Consider the following 22,973-nt stretch of genomic DNA (forward strand, 5'->3'; position numbering starts at 1 on the left):
GTATTGCAATCAAGAAGCAGGAAAGTCTCGGGAGGTAGCTTAGGGGCAACATCCTCACCTTGAAAGCAAGATGACACAGTGCAACAAAGGTTCGATCTCTGGGTCCCTCTGGGTCCACGCTTAGAAACCTCTGGGTATTAAGCATGTTATAAATAACCAATTACAATTACAAAGTGAAGAGCGTCTGAATCTGTAGTGCTGTTCTAACCTAGTAAATGCGTGAGACCAAAACACCAAATTAGGAATTCTTGGTAAATGTGTGAGACCAAACCATAATATACACCTTGGTATCATGGTTGTACAAACTAAGTTTCACCCTTGCAACTTTGTCGAGTCCATGCATTGCTTTTGTGAAGAACACCACAAATCTCCCCTGTGACAGTACGAGACACTATTTTCTTCAAAATGTGTGATAATTTAACTGCTATCTTGGATGTCCCCTCACTATTGGATGAAGAGGAAAAAGGGACATTCCCCAAAACATGTTGTGCGTTGTTGTGGATTAGGAAAATGTCAGGACATTTAATGCATTTAGATCAGATTGAGTGCAACAAATAAATTGCGTGAAGATTCATGAGGATGCCACTGCACCCCGAATCTGAGTCCCCAAGCGTGTTTATAAAAAGTAATTTCTCATTCATTTATTTGATTACTAATATCGGAGACTTTGTTAGGCAAACCGTGGACCAGCCAATTTAAGGCAATTAAGTAAGATAATCTTGGAATCCAGGTCCAGAACTGGCAATGTATTTGAACGAAAAACAGTTTCTCAATCAGGAGTTGCATACCAAATAAAATATATACGATTGCAGATGAGACTACCGTTAGCAATCGAATCTCATTTCTACAGGGAAGTCAGTTATTGGTTACATGGAAGTGTACGATGATAAAGGGGAGGTACGATGATAAAGGGGAGGGGCAGGTACATTGAAGTCAAGTCTTGGGAGAGATCAAGGAAAGCATATTCTTTGGAAACGCAAGCACATTCAATGTCTGTCACTGGAACTCCCTGTCGCAATCCCCCTGTCATTTAGCTAGCACAAAGACAATAAGAAATCAAGTGCCAATTTGCAAAGAACCCCGGGTGCAATGGATAGCCCAAGAGCAAAGGGAATTTCGTAAAGCAGCAGAGAATCACCCAACCCTCGGCATTGTGTTCACGCCTGAAAACAATGATGAACACTGATTCCAAGCCAGACAATGGAAGATGGAATGTTATGCAATCAATCCATAGGCTGGGTTTAAATTCCAAAAGAGCAATCTTCGATAAGGCTAAAAAATGGATGAGTAATCCGTAGCATCATCTACATTGGGTTTAACTGTCATTTGCAAACCTCACCATCCTGTTAGTCTCCCTCTGCTGCATTGCTTAAAAAGCAGAAAACAAATGACTATGGTCCTCAAGATATTTGGACTTAATTGTTCCATCATGTGGCCCTGCCTCAGACCATGTCCTCAATGTTCCCCTATTCCAGTAAAGTCTCATTCATCCACTTCCCCAGAGCACCAATGAATACAAGTAGTCAACTTCAAGTAACTGAATGATGCTATTATTTAGCAATACCAAATCATATCTGTTGCTGCACTCAAGAATTTAGGCATGGCCAGTTGGCTCTCAAAAATATAATTATACCCAAGAACTACAAAAGTATAAACAGTGGCAACCTGTGTTCACCACATAAATTGAACCACTCAAAGATAGTGTTCATAACATCAGAAAGGAAACTGAACAATGCAAAATTCCATGCAGACCAAGCACACCTTTTAAGATGTGTGCTTACACTTATGACTCTTCTGAGATCACCCAGCCACACATCCATGCCATGTGTCATCTGATGTAATCTTTTTTGTTTTCATTGCCTTTTATCATAATACAAATAATGCAAAATGGCAGGCAAAAATAGGTTTTCAAAAATAATCCAAAATTATCTGAATAGATATTCAATTAACTCATCCTCAATTATATGTAGATGCCGTCATTGATGTAGTTCAACAGCATGTACTTCCCCATAATATATTCATTGATGAAGGCTTTGTATAAATGAAGGCTCGTTGCGATCTCATTAGACTTCCAGTTTTGAGCATTTAGTTTAATGCTGAAAGTCAATTCAATGTGCCTAGTTAAGCTGGTCATGACTTCCCACATGTTCCCACATCTACTGAATTCCAAGGATTTTGTTGCGTTAAATCTGCTTAGCTTTACTGCAGCTTAACAAACGATTTTCCATTGAATTTAAAGGGTTTTGTTATACCATAGGTTTTTTACATGCCACTAGCCATGGACTTCGCTCTTGTCCACTGTACATGTTCCCCAATATGTTATTTTTGTTGGACGCCCCCTAGGTAGCCACAGCCTTTGGCCATGGCCACTATACATATCTTATGGGCCCACTAGCCACAGCCTTTGTCGGTAGCTAGTGAGCATGACCTTCAGCAGTGCCCACTGTATATTTTAAAACACTACAGGGCCATTAGCCATGGCCTTCGGCTGGACATCTCTATCAGGCTTACTAGGCATTCTTGCTCACTGGCCAGGGCCATAATGCACTCCTTGACATGTTGCCCCAATTGGTTACCCCACTACAGCTGTAAAAATCCACTATTTTTATATTCAAATATGTTTTTAACTCTCTATTTAAAAAAAAAAAAACTGTTTCCCCAGCACCACAGTTATTGTAGCAATCAACTAACTACATGGCACATGTTTTATTCCTGATTCAGTTTCCCTCCATAACCGTGAATATGCAAAAAATAACCCTGAGTATAAAGAATAGCTCTGAATGTGTGAAAATGTTTTAGCTCTGAAGTTGGTCCCAAGCCAACCCTCGCCAAGCTTCACAATGTCCCCTCCCCACTTCTAGCCTGATGAGATTTCATCCTTTTCCCTCCTCCAAAAGGCATTTTTTCAAATTTCTGCTTTCGGATAACCTCAAATATTACCCCGAATATTCCCAAATATCTCTTGAATCGAGCAAAAACAAAATGCAAGGTTTTTCATTTGCAAAAAGCCTATCTGCTGCACCATGGGAGACATCACTATAATTTTTCCATCAAATATTTTAAAAATTACGGGACACAATAACCCCAGAACCTACCTCTCCCACCCCCAAAATCAAGTCAATGCTTCATACCCAAAAATGTTTTGTACCTGGTCCATTTCCTTCCAATGGTTTTAGCTGTGCGCTCGCGCAAATATTTGACATTTTGTCTATGGAAAAATGAATGGGGACTAGGTCAAAACTGAATTATTTTGTTTTCTTAATAACTTCTTTAGTTTTTAATGGATCTTTCCCAAAATGTCCAGTCTGGGGCTTGTCAGTACAATTTTGTCCTCAAAGGTTCTGCCAAATCCATCGTACACATCAAAGGTAATTAGAAATTCATTTTGTGGGTTTCCAATGGTACTTAATACTCAATTTACTATAGTACAGCGACTGCCAGACTTTAAGTAGCAATGGTGTACTAATATTGGCCGCAGATTATGATATCTATAACCGAGAGGCCTTTGGTTTCCTTTCTTTTGTTGAAACACCTTAAATTGTTCGAGAAGAATAAGAAGTGTTGCCCTCACAGTTGAGCCCACTAAGATGTAACATTAACCCCAATGACATACTGATAAGACAAATGTGCCTCTTGTAAACACGAAACAGTACATTATTGGTTCTTCAAATAATTAAAAAAAAATGTTTTTAGAATTAAGCCCACTGACATTCCCAAAATGTAATTAAAAAAGAAAAAGCAAATTCTCGAAATAAAATACACCTCTCAAAAACTCGCAGGTTGTACAACGGATCAAAGACAGGGATGTAATTTGGAGGTTACCAGGGGTCGCAGCTGCGACCAATGAGGTCTCTCTTGCTAACCCTAAAAAACGTTATTTTTTTTAAACGTTTTTTTCTTTTTTTTTTTTTTTACATTTAAGCTTCTATACTGTGGCCAGCACTGTCAGGCTCTTTGTTTATGGCGTGGCTGGCTTTTTTGTTCAGGCCTCTTTAAAAAAAAAAAAAAAAAAAAAAAACAGGGCGTTCCACAAGGGTAACACTTTGAGCAATTACCCTAAATAAGAACGAATAGGAATACAAAATAGTTTGTCTTTCTGTAATTCTATACAACAATTGCTAGACTCATTGAAGGTTTATTTCAGGCCCATTTCAGGAGGTGGGTCACTGATTTAGTCTGTTCTTAAACACCTCAACTCAGCCTTGCATTCTAATGAGGTCGATAAATGAGTACCAACACAGGCTGGGTGTATAATTGTTCTATATAAAGCGCTTAAGCGTAAGTGTTATATAACACATCATGATCATTTGGCCTTGGACGTCTGCTTGCATTCACAGTAATTTGGTATTATGGGCCTATACACAATGATATTAATGAGACATACGGTGGCCCAAACTTGTATGAAATGTATATCACATTATAGTGATAGCGTAACCATATTTTTCATAGTGTACTTAAGAACAATGCTACGTGATGCCACTTCCTGTTTTGTCAAGGCGTGAAAGATTGTGTTCCATCGCTTCCTGTGATGTCACTTCAGGGTGGGGTCAAATTACATTACTTCTAGTGATGTCATCAGAGGTCAAGGGTTGTGTGATGTCACTTCGGCTACCCCTGGCATTTTGGTTAAATGACGTCCCTGATCAAAGAGGCACTTTATTCTCGGCCCCTCAAATTGTTCTCTTTAATTCTACCCCTGCTAACCCTTTCCCCTCCCAGCGCCAGCCCTTCTAACAATTCCTCCCAATCCTAGCAAGGGAATAGCTGGAACAGCCATTGGCTTCTCATCCCTTGAACATGTGTATGCTCATCCTGTCTATGTCCAGGAAAATGTGCCCCAAATCCTATACAGGGACAAATAACTAAAACACACATAACCCGAATTTGTATAGACTTTCCCCCACCAAAACCACAACAAAGAGACATGTCTCATGTATTACTAGAGCAATCTATTAAATGGGGGAGTTGGCAATGGGTGGGGAAAAAGACACAAGTCCATCAAATCCAAAAGATCCTCATTAACATGCGTCCCTTCCCCTAGTGTGCCCCCTATATACCCGCTGCAATTATTTGCCACCCTCCCCCATTCTAAAATCACTCCACTGCTTTTCCCCCAAATTATACCACTCTATATACTGCCTTTCGGGCATTAAATCCCCCTAAATGACAAAAAAGGCAATAATTGTCACAAATGAAAATCTTATATTGTAATATAATTGGTTGAATTTCCTCTCCCTATTCTTCTTCTCTCACGAGCTTATCCACCCTCCCTTGGAATGCCTAGCTTTGTCATGTTTGTCCACATTTTGAGGTTCTGTAATATCCTGATAAACGGAGTTGAACAAACTTTGAAAACACATGCGGAATATCTCAACATGAATAATGTCAATTTGAGATTTACATATGAAGTAGCAATTACAATGAATGCAGTAGAAGATAATTGAGAAACTGCCCTGATGATTAAGGAAACTACATGTGTCCGGTTCTATGTTATATTTCCATGAATTATAGGGCGAACACAAAAAAGATAGATTTATTTTGCCGATGTTGTGTGCCCTTCAATTGCAGAAATATGACATATCTGGGTGTGTTCACCCCACAGAATCGGTTTCCCTGCCCCTGCCACCTTTTCCAGCACTTGCAGGATATATTACAGCCCTGTACCCAATCACCTTCCTTCCCTTCCGTGTCCAACACATTCCCCACAAGAGACACACACTCGCGCACGCATCCACTCGATCTTTTGCCCCGTTTCTTCCCCACCATTAACATTCCTCCTCTTCCTCCATAAATACAGACACACAAACATACATACATATATACATATATACAGAGAGACAGACGCACACACCCACACACCACTTACCGCAGGCACCCAGAGCTTTGCACGCGTGGGTTCGTATCCCATCCTCGTCGCCAGTGTAGTAAAGAAGCAACACAGCAGGTAAGTGAACTTCTTTATTGGCAACCAGCCTAAGCCCAGCAGTGCTGAGCCTACAGTACAATTTTTCAGATGTCTTCCAACTGTATTCTTGGAATGTAGAACAATAAGCATCTGTAAACACCAACCACATGACATCATAGCATGGGTGGAATTCTACGAGGTAGAATTCCACCCAAGAACCATTATAACACTCTGCTGTGCCTGTTAGGCAATGCGCACACTCGTGTGTCTCTAGGGGGCATGACAGTTTGATTTAGAAAGACCACTTAGAGCGGTGTATGTGCTGTCTTTCTAAATCAATTATTTTTCTTCTGAAAAAAATAAATCAAAGACTTGCATACCCCACACCATTTGTCCACTTTGCTGGTGGGTGGTGCACATCACCTACGAGTAGAGTGGAATTTTCTACATGGTGAGATACTCTGGGCTAGATAGAATTGTAGTTTAAACTAAGATTTCAAGAACGAAATGTATTATATGTATGTCTGTTCTTTTTTTTTTAAAACCCTAGTCATCCTTAATGGTGTTTGGATGGAACGCAAGCAAGAACAATGCGATTGAATCATGACGAATTATTGTTGAAAATAGTGCAGACAATAAAAATCAGTAAAACGAGAATAGCAGAAAATGTAGGTTTACAACAAGTTATAATAAACAAGTGAAAAGAAGATAAGAACAATTATTTAGAAAACTATGAAGTTAAACTTCCAAGAACCAGATTTTGACTAGTGTGTTGGGGGTTTCCCCAAGATCACTTATTCATTGTGCCCACATTCAAATATTTTGTAATCTTCGTTCATTGTGAGTAAACAGAATATGGAAAGGCTTCTAATACGAACTGGTAATAAGTGATGAGAAATACTCTGTTTGGGACATTTGTCTGAAGTATTCTATATTAAAAATAGGCCAACAATCATTGCACAAAATCTTGGAGCAGTAATCATATGAAGGTAAACATCCAAGACATCCTTACCTGTAACTGTAAATGCAGTGTATATGTTCCATCCTGCGCTTTTCATTAATATTCTTTAGTGACCACCCACCATCCCTATGTTGTTGGAAAGGACAGAAGAACATATTTAACACAAGTGGAAAGTCAAACGGTAACTCTACATTTTCATGAATAATACTCTTTTACCACACACATAATTGTCAAATATAAGTATCTGTGATATGTTCCCAACATGAGTTTTGACTATATCCACAACACTAAGGAGCCCATATTGGTTCTATTTATCTACTTCCCTTCACTCACAATGATATGTCAAAAGAGTTCATGAGACTGTCCATCTTGAAATCATAACATTCCACATAAAATTATTTATATGGTTAATCATATAAATCCACACACCTCTCTCCACACACCGCCCCCATGACCCAAGGCCCGCCCTGCTTCCCACATGATCACAGATGCTGGAACAAGGTCATGGTACTACCTGACCTGGCTGAAGCCCTACTATGCAAACTGCCGGCACTCCCTACCTCAGCTAGACATCTACCCATCGAATTCTTGGAGTCCTGGCTTAATGCCTCACTCCTCCCTCTCACCCCATGTGGCGAAGCTGCCACATGCAATGGACCTACCCCCAAATTGTTCACTCCCTACCTGAAGACTTTTAAAACCCATAATCCCTCCCTTGAGAGCAAATGTCGAGCATCCAAAACCTCTCATATAAGAATGTGTTCGCCCACCATTGTGGTAACTGCAAATCTGAGATCCAAAAGGCCAAACAAGCCTACTACAGTAAAATAATCCTGAACTGCTGCAGCAGCAGCAAAGAGTTCCACGGTATTATTTGGGAATTCATGAAGCCCTACTGCACCAATGCCCTGACCACTTCCTCGCAAAATCTCTGCAACTCCCTCTCCCAACACTTCCACATCACAGCACTGGACCAGACTGCCACCCTTAAATCCATCTCTACAAACTCACCCCCGGCCCAACACTCCTCGAGATTACACCACCCCCACCCCGAAGTGTCATCTTTAAACTCTTTCAACGCCATCTCGAGCGAGGAGTTCCTCAAACTAGTGTCCAGCAACGGACCCTCTGGGTCCCCCCGTAAGCCCTGTCCCGCCTCTCTCCTGAAAAAAATCTTCACATCCTCACATCTACCTGTGCTGGAGAATGGGCGAGGTCCACCTGTGGCATATTCCCAGAACCATTCAAAGTAGCGCATGTCAAACCCCTTCTGAACAAAGCTTGCCTCAACCCCCTTCAGCCAATGAATTACATGCCAGTCTCCAACACCTGATACTTGGCAAAATGTATCGACCAGTCTGCCTGCTCTCAGCTCAACTTTTTTTGCAGAATCTAACAACCTACTAATCAGGCTTCCGGCCACTCCATGGAACAGAAACCACACTGATCTTTATCTGGGATGACCTCAAAGTCTTGGCAGACTCTACAGGATGTGCTACGCTGGTTCTCCTTGATCACTCAGCAGCTTTTGACACCATTAACCACTCAATCCTCCTGTACCGACTCCACTACACAGGAATTGAAGAATCGGCGCTCAGTTGGAATTCCTCAATCCTCAAGAACAGGAAACAAATCACTTTCCTCCCCGTTTTCTCTGCATTGCTCCCCCTGTTAACACAGGGGTACCCCAAGGCGCTTGCCTCTCTCCTCTCCTTTTCAACCTCTACATGGCCCCTCTGACAGGGATCATCCACTCACATAAACTCACCTGCTATAACTATGCCGATGACACCCAAATGATCCTGAGAACGCCCAAAACAAGCTCCAGTCATGACCCGACCTAGCAGGTTGCCTCAGAGATGTAGGCCTGTGGATGGCAAGAACCCACCTCCTTCTTAACCCAAGGAAAACAGAGATCATGGTGTGCGGCAATGCAGCTCTAATCCCGCAACCACTCGCATGGCCCCCTTCCCTCAGTGCCCCCCTCCACCTCCAACACAGTCAAAAACCTTGGCTGCATAATGGACTCGGGTCTAACCCTGTCCCTCCAGATCAATAATGTATCCAAATCCTGTCACTACCACCTCAGGCTTTTGAGACGCATCTTCCCATACCTCACCTACCCCAACAGACTGGCTGCTGTTATACCCATTGTCATGTCCAGACATGACTATGCAAACACCCTCTACCTGGGTGCACCGGCCTATCAAATAAACAATCTCCAAAGAGTCCAAACCCTGGCTGCCAGACACTTTCTTGCACTAGGACAAAGGGTTCATATCTTGCCTGCTCTATGCACCCTTCACTGGCCCTCTATTGGACGAAGGGACACTTTCACCCACCGAGCAGTGCACAAGCCCTACCTCCCGACACACACACTAAGGTCATGCACGTCCCTCCTGCTAGTGATTCCAGCCTTCAATTCAGCCATGTTTGGCGGGCCCACCTACTCTACCTTCCCACCAACACTGTGGAAATGACTGCCTCCCCACATTCAACACAACCACCACTGCATGTCCTTATATAAAGAATTAAACACCTGGTGTTTCCCTTACCTATGAAAGGGACTGCGTAGGGCTGCCAAACCCTCCACCAATGGACAGTTTACAGCTAGAATTGGCTAGAAAGGCACTTTCTTGGAAAGTAATAACAGTTGGGTCACAGAAGCTGAAAAATAAGGCATCACCGCGGAAAAGAAGGAACAGTCGGGTCACGGAAGCTGGCTCAAGAGACCAGCAGGATCTGGGCTAAACAGCTACAAGCTCTCCAAACCCCTTGTCCCCTACATGGACTAGCAGTCCCCCTTGTGGCAACAAGTTGACATGCCTACCCAGCACTCAAAATTGCATTGCCCACGATTCAAAACCTAAGACTTGAATTCACTATAATTGTATGCTGTGACTAGGTAAGTTCCCTGCCACCCGACCAGACATGCTCCACGCTTTAAGTCCAGGAGATGGCTGTCTGTATGTATCAACCTGGAAACTAGAGATCAACAGCACCCATCACTTAGCTTAATCATTATCTTCCAATAAGGAATCATGGCACTATCACTCCAGGAGATGCCTACCACTGCCACACAAACGGATCCACAGACCCCTGTGCACCACCACATTCCGAGAGCATAATAGCTCCTGACAGCTAATTGCGACTGGACCCGCTGCTGTGTGCTGGAGCACACACTGCAGTTGCTTCTGAGGCCTTCATCTGCCCCATGAACCCCCTCCACATGAACATCACCGAGGTGTGCAGGTCCACTAAAGAAGACTTCAACGACAATAAGATGGCCACCGCCATTTGTCGCCTCCTGCCCTCACCTGCAGCCCCAGCCGAGACTCTGAGATATTTTGTCTCCGATTGGCAGCATATGGTACAAATGCAGGCTTGCAAGCGGAACAGGAAGGTCCTGCCGGCTTGCCCCCATAGCGAAGGCCCAGAGCAAAGGCTGATGCTTGTCTGTGCCGGAGCACAAACTGCAGTTGCTTCTGAGGACTCCATCTGCCTCATGTACCCCCTCCACCTGAACATCACTGAGGTGCGCAGGTCCACTAAAGAAGACGTCGACCACAATAAAATGGCTGTTGGCATTTGTCACCTACTGCCCTTCCCCGATTTGACACTGTTCAGCCTTGTGCTGTACCTTTCTATCTATTTGCAACTACCTGATTTGACACTTTTCAGCCCTCCGCTGAACCTGCATTCGACATATTTGAAACTACCAGATTTGACTGTGTTCAGCCCTGCAATGTACCTGCTTTCTATCTATCTGTAACTAACTGATTTGACACTGTTCAGACCTGCACTTTACCTGCTCTCTACTTATTGCACTGTACCTGCTCTCTACTTATTTGCAACAAACTGAATTGACACTGTTCAGCACTGCGTTATATTTTCTTTTTACTCACCTGAAACATCTCATAATCTATCATTTCTGCACTTACTGTAACTAGCGCTGTGATACTTGAGGGTCTTGGGTGCTGCTTTAAATGCAAAAATTAAAATAAAATAAACCTTTCCCATCTGGGAATTAACACACAAAGCCACCATTGCAGGCCCTGTTCCCGGTTAACCCAGTGTCAAGCTCTACCTATCTTGAGATCCACCTCAGAGCCACTAGTGCAGAGCCTCATAGCACCTATCTTCCTAAAATTACGGTTGGGTCATATAATGTCACCAATCAGATACACAAGGCGGTATATGCTCAAGTCAAGCAACCCTGGTCTACCTAGGAGGAATAAAGCCAAGAACTCCAACAGCGGAGGCGCTATAGCAATTATGCTTGGTTGGACTCTTCTGAATATCATGCAGTAACCACAATGTCTCAAGAATTACCCAGCCGCCCGCCATAAACTATGACCAGGGACCAGAAAAATGGGCCCTCTGACACCTACAACGTAGCCTCTGGAAAAGGACCAATAAAACCGGGCAAACAAAACATACTCTGCACCAGCCAAAGAATCTCTCTCAGAGATCCACTAGTTTGCACCACCAGGACACTCACAGCCAGCTCATCGGGGTTCCAGAAAATAACCAGGAACAGGGGCCTCCTCTCAGTAAGCACAGACACTCACTCCTACCAACATGATCATTCTGCACTTAACACCGACATACCCCTCGATCAATTTTGGCCTAGCTGCATTCATACCTACACTACTCATTGAAAACCTCAACACTCTGTTGAAATACAGTTCTACCCCATGAAAAAATCGGCGTAGTTGCACACATAATCTCTTACACAAGCCCCGAGACAGCCAGAACGCAGACTCGGAGGCCAACAACCTTGCTGCACACATTCCACAGATCTCTCACAATCACTGCACTGCACCTAGCATTAGAATTCGTCCGCCACTGCACAATGGCATTTTACAGAGACTAATGGTCTCCAAATTAGAAATTAATCATCACACAAGTGCAGACGCTGCTTGCATTGGCTTCACTATTTAAGCCTTAATAGTCCTAGGAGGGGAAGTCATGATCATGGGATTTTTTCTCACATAATCGTTGTGCAATAAAAGTGCACTTTGCGCCATGCAAAACTCATGTTGCTGATTCATGGATCGGTCTTTGCGTGGGTCTGCACTCACTTTGCACAGGCCCTTTCCACTTTGAGTAGTGCTGAGTTAGTACTTTGCGCGACACACTGCACAAAGTGTGGGAAGGGCCATCACAAAGAAACAAATAGGGGTCAGAACAGCATATTCCCCATTGTTTACACAAAATGAGGAAGAAGGAGGAATAATGTGGGCATGTTGAAGGACGTGCCACATAAAAAAAAACACACCCAGTCAAGCGCAAACATAACCCAATTCATGGATTACTAACCACAACTTATCGGAGCGAAAATGCACAAGTAAACCCTGTGCAATATACAAAGTGCAAAGCCGATGTATGAAAGCACACAATGCACACATTAGGAAAGTGTACTTCCAGGATGAATCCTGTTGAAGTGGCAGTAAGCATACATTTTCATCTAAGAAGAAGGAGGAGGTGGTGAGAAACAGGATTTTCTGTCCTTGCACAATGTTTTTGGGATGCCAGATGATGAGGTGTTTGCAAGATACAGATTCCCTCCCCATGTCATCCTAGAACTGGTCAGGGAGCAGGAGGAAGACCTCGCATCACCCACCATCTGCTCCCATGCACTCACAACCCTGGAGAAGGTGCTGACAGCCCTACATTATTTTGCTATGGTCTGAATCCAGCACACCCCTGCCACTGTTGAAGGCATATTGCAGGCCATGCAATCCCAGTGCCTACACCAGGCCTTGCGCGGCATAACATCACATGTGCCTAGGCACATATACATGTCACGCACACCAGTCAATGCAGAGAGTGTGCCAGAAGTTTTATGCCATTGCCCACTTCCCGCGGGTACTGGACGCCATAGATTCTACGCATATTGCGCTACAGCCCCCTTAGCGACCAAGCACATGTACCACAACTGGAAGCATTGGCATTCAATCATTTCACAGGTCATCTGAAATGTGAAAGGAGTTATCATGCATGTGAATGCACATTTCTCTGGAAGCACACATGATAACTTATTTACTGCCATTCTCCAATATACCAGTCCCTTGCATCGGGAATCTTTGGCATGGCAACACCTGGCTGATCAGTGAGTATAAACTATCACGCACATGAAAGCAGTCACGTGGCACACAGAATAACAGCCAGTGACAATCAATGCAAACAACAACCATTTCCAAATTTGCAGGTGACAGCCCCCTACCCGCTCTCACCATTCCTGCTCATGCCATTTAGGAATCCTGCCACCCACCCCAACTGAGGTAAGGTATAATGCAGCACAGATAGCCACTAGGAGAATAGTGCAGTGCACATTTGCGGTACTTAAGTCATGCTTTCGCTCCCTTGACCGCTCTGGCGGCATATTGCTATATGTCCCACAAGTAGTATGCAAGATCATGATGGCATCTTGTGTCCTGCACAATGTGCCACACAGCGTGGCATACCAGTAGTTTTTTAGGAGGGACTTCCCCTTTAGCTACAGGCCCTGCCCATCCGCTTGGTAGGCCAAAGGGCACATGGACTGGATCCATGCAATCAGGTTGTGCAATCCTACTTCAACTGAATAGCAGCCCCTTTGGAGCACACACAGTAAAACCACATTCCGGGTGCCCTTAAATGATGAATCAGGGCTAATCCACCTGACCCATAACATCGACCTGAGAATGTGTGTCTGGGAGAGGCAAACTGTGTGTCCATATCCATCAAATCAAGTGCACAAACCAATTACACAGTCATAGCAAGTAGGAACCACCTTATTGTTGTCGCTCAGAGCAAACAACACAATTACATCTTTTATCACTTTCACATGCTCACCACCAACAATTTTGGACTCAGGCACTCAACACATCGGATAAACCAAGTAGAAAGGCACAGCATTTAATGTAAGCATGAAAAAACACTTGCAAGGACTGTTCTGGCCACCCTAGGTGTGTCTCACCCTAATATACAGGTGGAGTGGCTTCTCCATTCCCTGTCAACAATACATCTCATATATATATATATATATATATATATATATATATATATATATATATATATATATATATACATATATATATATATATATATATATATATATATATATATATATATATATATATATATATTGTCATACAGGCTGAAAAAGTGCAAGTTCAGTTCAAGAAAGAGGCCCATCTCACCTCACCTTTTTACCTTGAGAGTATGCCCCAGCTGTCCTCAGTCATGTAGCAATGACCTTCTCTTTAGGTGCTGGAAGCAGCCAAGACTGTCGAAGTGTGTCATGCTGGCATTCCACAGCCCTGTGTCCTTGCATAGTATCAACAGTCTCCCCTAGCAGACTGCCTCAGAATAAAGGAAAACACAAGGTCAGAGCAGGTAACACATCCCTGCACCCAATTACACAGTACCCTGTCCCCCTGAGTGTCATGCAACAACTGCAAGAAATGACTCGTCAGCCTTCCATTTCCATGTCTCCCTCCGCACCCTTGCAGCTGGACCAGTCACCTCAGGCCAACACACTGAAAAAGACCCAGCACAGTGACAGATTCTCCGGCCTCAACACCACCACGGTGTGCCCCTCTGAGTGCCATGCAACAACTGTAATCATGTGCCTTGCCAGTTAAAATAGGAGTATCAGAGTGAAAGCTATCCTGAGGGAAATGTCAGACTTGTTCTATTAGATTTCAAAAATACAATTTTTCATTTGTTCTTGATAAGACCCACTTGATTTTTGGAAGGTTTTGGATGGCAGGTTTATCCCACTAGTTACCTAAGATGGTATTTACTAGCAGAAATTATCTCAATGTGACTTGTCAGTACATTATGAATTGTATTTTAATGCTTACATAATCTTGTATATACATATGTATGTTTGTGCATGTGGTTTTTATCATCATGTTTTATAGCATTAATTAACTGTACTTTGTACATTACACATTGGGACCACACCAGTGTTATTAAAGATGATAACTAGGACTCATGATAGTTTCTAAATTCAAGTCTGATATTGTCTGATTTCATTAACACATGTGGCCATATCTTCACACACTACTCCTTTTTTCAGTTGCATTACGCACTATTTCCCCTTGTGTGAAGATTCCATTGGGGATTACATACACTGTGACTTATCATAGAGATAACCAGACACCAGATGGTCTGAATGTTCATCTGGCCCCATACTCATGTTAGACAAATGATTAGCATTTCAGGACCGCTATGGACCACCACAATAGTACTCTTTGCCATCACCCATGCCAGGCATAGTGCACCATGCCTCAGGTCCTGTCACACACGCTGATACAACACCTCCACAACAGAGTGGATGAGAGTTGCAGGTGGCATGCTCGGTGCAAAGGGATCACACTTTAGCTTGAGTATGCTGGCCCTCACCTACATAGTGCCACATGTTTTGGTTCGGCTCACCAACGTGTATGCGTTGGTCTGTGTCACAAGATGAGTATGGTAGGTAACTGACATCACTGCAGACACCCGACACCCTTTGTGGGCCTCAACGCCTGGTGGTGCTACATGGTCGGGTACGCTGAGGACAGTCGTTCACCCGGTTGACAGTCGCACTGGGGTTGGGGCCTCTTACTCCTGTCTCTACCCTGGTGATCCCTGAAAGATGCAGGGATGGTTGCCAGGGGAGTGTGTGCTGGTGGTCAATAATTCTTGGCTACGGGGAGCCAGGGATCATTAAAAACATTCATCAGAGTGGATAGCCACCTGCCCCTGGCCTTTCTCAGCCAGCGTATAGCCAGTTGTGGTGCACCACAACAGATGTAATTTGTCCTGTGTTGGCTGGATATGCATGTGTGAAGGCCCTGCAAGGGGATCCGCTAAGTCGAGTAACTAGACTGCTCACCGTGTCAACTCCCCCCATGTTTACCTATAGATGGAATCATGTCCTCTTCAACTTACTCTTCAAAGTAAACTTTGTAAAGGTGGATGGGGCTCTCTGGGGATCACCCTAATTACCACCAGAGATCCCTTGGCCCCATCAAAAACTCCTTGCCACAACAATGGCAGACTCAGCCTTGGGGAAAAGTAATGTCTTTTATTAGTATACAAAATTACAGGGATCACACCAGAAAAACAAATATCCTCCGAAGCTCTCATCTTCTAAGCAAGTGCATCCCGTTTTTATCCCGGTGTGATGTCACCATTTCAGGTTCCAACCCAAAAAAAACTTCAGCTGATTATATTGTTCAGTCTGGGTAGGTTACATATAGAGAATATACAGGTTGGTTCTATTATTGGATAGCCATGTCTAGGATCCCCTCTTAAGACCACCCTACTAGTATCAATCTACAATGTTGCAGGATCGCAGAGAGACTATCCTTGCAACAAATTATCCCCATGTGAAAGGTGAATCTGGATTGTTCGGAGTGTGTCTTCCCATCCCTGGTACCTTGGACAGTTACCAAGCTGGGTGTACCTTTTCAAGGCAATGTGAATGAACATGGAGGTGTGAAGTTTTCCCTAATGTTGCCATTCTCTAGTCACCTAAGTCTGTTAGAGTACATTCAATCAATCATCTAGATGCAACACTTGTAGCTTCTTCTCCCCTGGTTCAATGGGAATGGCTCTCTTCGTCTATCTTGGTTGAATGGGCATTGTCCTGTTCGGCTGGGTCACATGTGCTAAAACAATAAATTGAAGCCCTCTGGCCTGTAATTATGAGGATTTTAGCCTCACTTTCTGCAGGTGGCTCATTGTCCTGGTAACGGTAACTTTTCCCTCTCCATTTGTCCTTGGCTTAGTGTCTAGTTTCTACTTGCTTCTAGCTGCGGCAATCGTGTCAGCTTATCCATGTGCTCAAAGCCTGTCTCTCCTTTGCCATCTGTTTCAGAGACCTATAGTGTCAGGGCTGGGGCTAGTCTGGGGGTAAATGCCCTTATGGTTAACCTGGGGGGCGGGCAAGCAACCAGAAAGCACCCCACCAAGTACTCCAGGCGTGTTCTCCACCCTTTTTGTAGGACCGTGGTCCAGGGATGGAGAACAGCCCGAGAACTCCATTTCCCAGCAGGCCGCTCGCCGCTTGGGCCTGCTCGGAGGAAGACTGCCACGCCCCTGACCGCGCCCGCATCAGCGCGCATGCGCGAGCCGCGCCCGTGGGGAGCCGCTCGCAATACTGATCGGCGTCCTGGAAAGACGCGTTCTCAGGAGCTCCGGAGGCAAGCTTACGCGGGGCGATTCCGCCCGATGCCTGCAAACCCCAGGCCCCGCGTACAAGGCAGAGATAAGTACCAAGCCTTACCTTGCATTTCATACCCAAGGGGGGTCACGCAGTAGAAGCGGCGCAGACCTACCAGCCCCCACCGCGAGCCGGAGCACAAAACTCCTGCAGGGAACGCTAGAAGTTAAAACGTCCCTAATCACGCATGAGACTCGAACTAACAACGCCCGCATGTTTATTTTGGTTAACAGTAAAGTCGCATGACTCCGGATCGGCGCTTCTCGCCGTGCAGGGGATTCTGAACCCACTAACCAATCACGCGCACAGCGCGCACAATATTGACTCTAGTTTTGCTCTTGCAGAGAGAGAGGAAATCTGGGAGAAGTTTGTGGCCAATCAACACGAAAAGGCCAGAAGCTGAAATCGAAGCTAAGTACCTTATTGCTTGGGCAAGACCTATTTGGTACTGCATGAAGTGAATGCAGGTTTGGGAGGGCAGTTGGGCAATTGCTACAGATGCTGCATGAAGTAATGCAGTTCTGGAATTCCGCATGTTGTAATGTGGGGTAATCTGCAGTCAATGTGTTACTTGTGATGTCCTGGTTAGGGGCTCCAGTACAAAAGCCCGAGGTGAACTCAAGCATTCAGTACAAGAGTGAGAGATGAGAGCAGGAGTGCATGGGCGGAGTTTCATGGAACAGGAGCCGAGGAGCATGTGACCCTGACATCCCCCTTCCCATCCAGAACCTCTACCTCAACCTCTTTCCGGTGTTCCTAACTTCCTTACCTATCCAACCAACGGACCCTAACCCTCTTTCCCCGAAGGGTCAAGGTTTCCTGTGCTGTCTATCTCCAGGTACTGTGACCTAACGGGGAGGGAGGCGTTTTAGCTGCATTTGTGCTGCCTCTACGCCTGGAAGGAGCAAGGTCTGACAGAATTGTGAGCCCAAGTATTGTATAGGCGCCCAGGCAGCACAAACATGGCGGACGTGGTAGCGCTACTCCAAGAACTAAAAGCGGAGCTGGCGGCAACTAGGCAGGATTATCAGACCCTGGCGGGGCAGGTACATACCTTAACGGTGCAAAATCAGGCCCAGTCCACTCCCTTACCCAGAGTCCCCCCACCAGTCCCGGTACAGGTACAGGTAGCTACTGAACCATCTCTACTCTTGGCAGCTCCGGAACGATACCATGGAGACCCTCAGAACTTTAATCAGTTTATTATGCAGTGTCAGTTGCATTTTTTAACAAAACCTGTTGTGTTCCGGACAGCTCAGGCTCGTACGGCATTCGTGATTTCCTATCTCACCGGGGATGCCGCTTCATGGGCCACGCCGCTAGTCCGCAAGGATGATGCCTTGCTCTACAGCTGGGAAAATTTCCTGGAGGAGTTTGGTAGAATATTCAATCGTAGGGCCGCTTCATTGCTTAAGGATAAGGAGTTGATAACTCTAAGACAAGGAAACAAAGATCTAGTCACTTACGTTACCACATTTAATCGACTGGCTATGGAAACGGATTGGCCGCAGGAGAAGAGGATGGCTTTGTTCTATCAGGGTCTTAGGGAGGAGCTGAAGGATCTGGTAGCTCAGGTGGACCCCCAGCCTGAAGAGTGTTCAACTATGATTGACCTCGTTCTTCGTTTAGATCAGAGACAGAATGACCGGAGACAGGATCGACGTCGTTGGGAAAACAAACCAATGGTGAGATTGGACCAGCAGAAGCCTGTTCGGGTGTCAGACAAGGGGGCTGATGAACCAATGCAAATAGGTTCCATTCGGGGACCTCTCTCCAAGGAAGAAAGGGAGAAGAGGAGAAAGGACAAATTATGCCTATATTGCGGAAAAGCTGGCCATTTCGTACGAGAATGTCCCAACAAACCATCCAAGGGAGGGGCGTCGGGAAACGCGCTAGCTCGCCCATGAGGGTGGCAGGAGCGAGCAAAATGAAAAACACCCCACACATGCTAGCAAACGTACGCACAAATCTGATAACCCATGTGACCCTAGAAGGATGTCTGCAATGGCAGGGAAAGTGTGTTCCGGTGACCTTGATGGTAGATTCTGGCGCCACAGGAAACTTCGTGGATGTGCAGGTGGCCAAGAGGTTGGGTCTCCCGGTAAATGCTAAGACAGTTCCTGAAGAAGTGAAATCAGTAGATGGTTCGCCTTTAGTCTCTGGGCCAGTTACTCAGCAGACAATACCTTTGTTGTTGGAATGCAGCACAATACATCAGGAAACGCTTAGTTTTGACGTCATCGCAGCTCCACAGTTTGGCTTCATACTGGGGCTCACCTGGTTGAGGCTCCACAACCCATCCGTCGACTGGAATGCCGGCACAGTCCAGTTCAACTCCAGTTATTGTCAGACACACTGTCAAATAAACCCACCAACGCCTTTGACCCATTACGTGGGAAGCAGTGAGGTAACAGGTTTGCCAGCAGAGTACGAGGAGTACAGGGATGTTTTCAGCAAGACAGCTGCCGAAACCTTGCCCCCACACCGGCCTTTTGATTGCCGGATCGACTTAGAAGCAGGTGCAGTGCTACCCTGCAGTCGGATATACGCCCTCACCGAAGCCGAAAACAAGTATTTAAAGGAATACATAGAATCCAACTTGGCCAATGGTTTCATCAGGCACTCCACATCTCCGGTTTCTTCCCCCCTATTCTTCGTCCCCGAAAAAGACCGGAGACCTAAGAACTTGTATAGACTACAGGGCAATAAACAAAATAACCACCAAGAATCGTTATCCCTTGCCCCTGATACCTGTGCTGTTGGACCAGGTACGTGGATCTACCGTCTATACCAAATTGGACCTCAGGGGGGCCTACCATCTAGTGAGAGTTCGAAAAGGGGATGAATGGAAGACGGCCTTTCGGACCAAGTTTGGTCTCTATGAATATCAGGTCATGCCGTTTGGGTTGTGCAACGCACCAGCAGCGTTCCAGCATTTCCTGGACGAAGTGCTGCGTGGGTATCTGGATGTGTTCACCATAGTCTACATCGATGACATCTTGATTTACTCTCAGAACTTGGAAGAACATCGAAAACACGTCCGAGCAGTACTACAAAGGCTACGTGAACATCACCTATATGCTAAGCTCGAGAAATGTGAATTTCATCAGACTACCATCGAGTTCCTTGGGTTCATTCTGTCACCACAGGGGGTCACAATGGACAGGAAAAAAGTGCAATCTATCATAGACTGGCCTCCCCCGAAATCAGTCAAAGACATCCAATCTGTTCTTGGCTTTGCTAACTTTTATCGCCGCTTCATAGGTGGCTTAGCGAAAATGGTGCAACCCATTACCAGACTTCTACGGAAAGGTGTTCCGTTCTCATGGGATGAGAAAGCTGCCGAGGGGTTTGAGGCACTCAAGAAAGCGTTTGTCACCGCTCCAGTACTAAAGCACCCAGACCCGAGCAAACCATACGTCGTCGAGACCGACGCTTCTAGCTATGCAGTGGGAGCGATCTTATCACAAAGGGACGAAAACGGGCAATTACACCCAGTCGCCTACTACTCACGGATGTTACTCCCAGCGGAGCAAAATTACGCCATCGCCGACAAGGAATTGTTGGCCGTAAAAACAGCATTCGATGAGTGGCGTCACTATCTTTTAGGGGCCCAACACACCGTGACTATCTACAGCGACCACCGTAATCTGCAGTTCTTAAAATCAGCTAAAGCCCTTAGTCCCAGGCAACTCAGATGGGCAATGCAGTTCTCGGAATATGATTTTGTGATAACTTACCGTCCAGGAGCAGACAATCGAAAAGCAGATATACTGTCAAGATACCCTGAACCAAGCTTCGAACCATCAGAGACAAGAAAAGAAGAACCCAGACCCATGGTGGACCCGGACCGTGTCATTGGGAGTGTAACTGTCGATTCTATGTTTGACAACATCAGGGCAGCTATGTCGGCTCAGCAACTGGCTCAATGGGAAATGCCAGGTGAAGACCAGTCGGTGAAAGAAGGACTACCGTTCTACAAAACCACGCTATTTCTACCTACAGCACCACTACGTCAACAAGCAATACAATGGTGCCACGATTCCCCGTTTGTAGGCCATCCTGGAACAGTCAAGACCATAGAACTGGTGAAACGTCATTTTTGGTGGCCAACCATTTGTAAAGACGTCCGGCAATACGTAATCACATGTGAAGTGTGTCTCAGAAACAAATCTGATCACCAAAAGCCAACTGGACCCCTACAACCACTACCTACGCCACCTACCCCATGGCATACTGTGTCGATGGATTTGATTGTTGAACTACCTCAGAGTAACGGCTTTACAGCAGTTTTGGTTGTGGTAGACTAGCTAACCAAGATGGCGCACTTCATACCCTGCAAAGGAACCCCATCAGCAAGCACACTGGCCAACCTGTTTTCACAACATGTAATTCGCTTGCATGGATTACCATACGGAATTGTCTCAGACCGAGGACCGCAATTTACATCAAGGTTTTGGCAAGCGTTCTGCAAATCAGTTGGGATTGACGTGCGTTTGTCCACGGGCTATCACCCGGAAACTGATGGTCAGACGGAGAGACTAAACCAGACTCTAGAACAATATCTTAGATGTCTCACCCAAGGAAAAGAGAAGGACTGGGCGGACGTCATCTGGCTCGCCGAACTCGCATACAATAATGCAGTGCATTCCTCTACTAAAACAACACCATTCTACAGCCTGTATGGTTACCACCCTCGTTTTCAACCAGTACCCCAAGAGAACATACCCGAAGTGCCTGCAGTAGTGGAAAAGCAGAAAAAACTAAAAGAGATCTGGCAAGTTGTCCAACACAATCTGGTCGCAGCCAAGCAAGCCTACAAGCATCACGTGGACAAGAAAAGACGAACCAGTCCCATGTACCACGTCGGGGACAAGGTATGGCTCTCTACACGAAACATTCATCTACAAGGCTCGCGCAAATTCATCCCCCGTTTCATAGGGCCGTTTCCAATCGAGTCACTGGTTGGTTCAGTAGCTGTTAAATTGACTCTTCCCCCGCACATGAAAATACACCCAGTGTTCCATATTGCCTTGGTGAAACCGGCGCCTGCCTTTGTGAGAACTAGGAAACCTCCACCCATTATGGTAAACGGCCACCCCGAATTTGAGGTCGACGCTATCTTGGACTCACGTGTTCGACACAAGAAACTGTGTTATCTGGTGGACTGGGTGGGGTATGGTCCCGAAGAAAGATCTTGGGAGCCCGCTGAAAATATCCATGCTCCTCGACTCCTCCGCCAGTTTCATCTTCGATACCCTAGTAAACCTGGGCCTGCTGGAGGGAGGGGGAGTACTGTCAGGGCTGGGGCTAGTCTGGGGGTAAATGCCCTTATGGTTAACCTGGCGGGCGGGCAAGCAACCAGAAAGCACCCCACCAAGTACTCCAGGCGTGTTCTCCACCCTTTTTGTAGGACCGTGGTCCAGGGATGGAGAACAGCCCGAGAACTCCATTTCCCAGCAGGCCGCTCGCCGCTTGGGCCTGCTCGGAGGAAGACTGCCACGCCCCTGACCGCGCCCGCATCAGCGCGCATGCGCGAGCCGCGCCCGTGGGGAGCCGCTCGCAATACTGATCGGCGTCCTGGAAAGACGCGTTCTCAGGAGCTCCGGAGGCAAGCTTACGCGGGGCGATTCCGCCCGATGCCTGCAAACCCCAGGCCCCGCGTACAAGGCAGAGATAAGTACCAAGCCTTACCTTGCATTTCATACCCAAGGGGGGTCACGCAGTAGAAGCGGCGCAGACCTACCAGCCCCCACCGCGAGCCGGAGCACAAAACTCCTGCAGGGAACGCTAGAAGTTAAAACGTCCCTAATCACGCATGAGACTCGAACTAACAACGCCCGCATGTTTATTTTGGTTAACAGTAAAGTCGCATGACTCCGGATCGGCGCTTCTCGCCGTGC

The sequence above is a fragment of the Ambystoma mexicanum genome, chromosome 4p (assembly GCF_040938575.1).
Source record: "Ambystoma mexicanum isolate Mex_15411 chromosome 4p, UKY_AmexF1_1, whole genome shotgun sequence".
NCBI classification, from domain to species: domain Eukaryota; kingdom Metazoa; phylum Chordata; class Amphibia; order Caudata; family Ambystomatidae; genus Ambystoma; species Ambystoma mexicanum.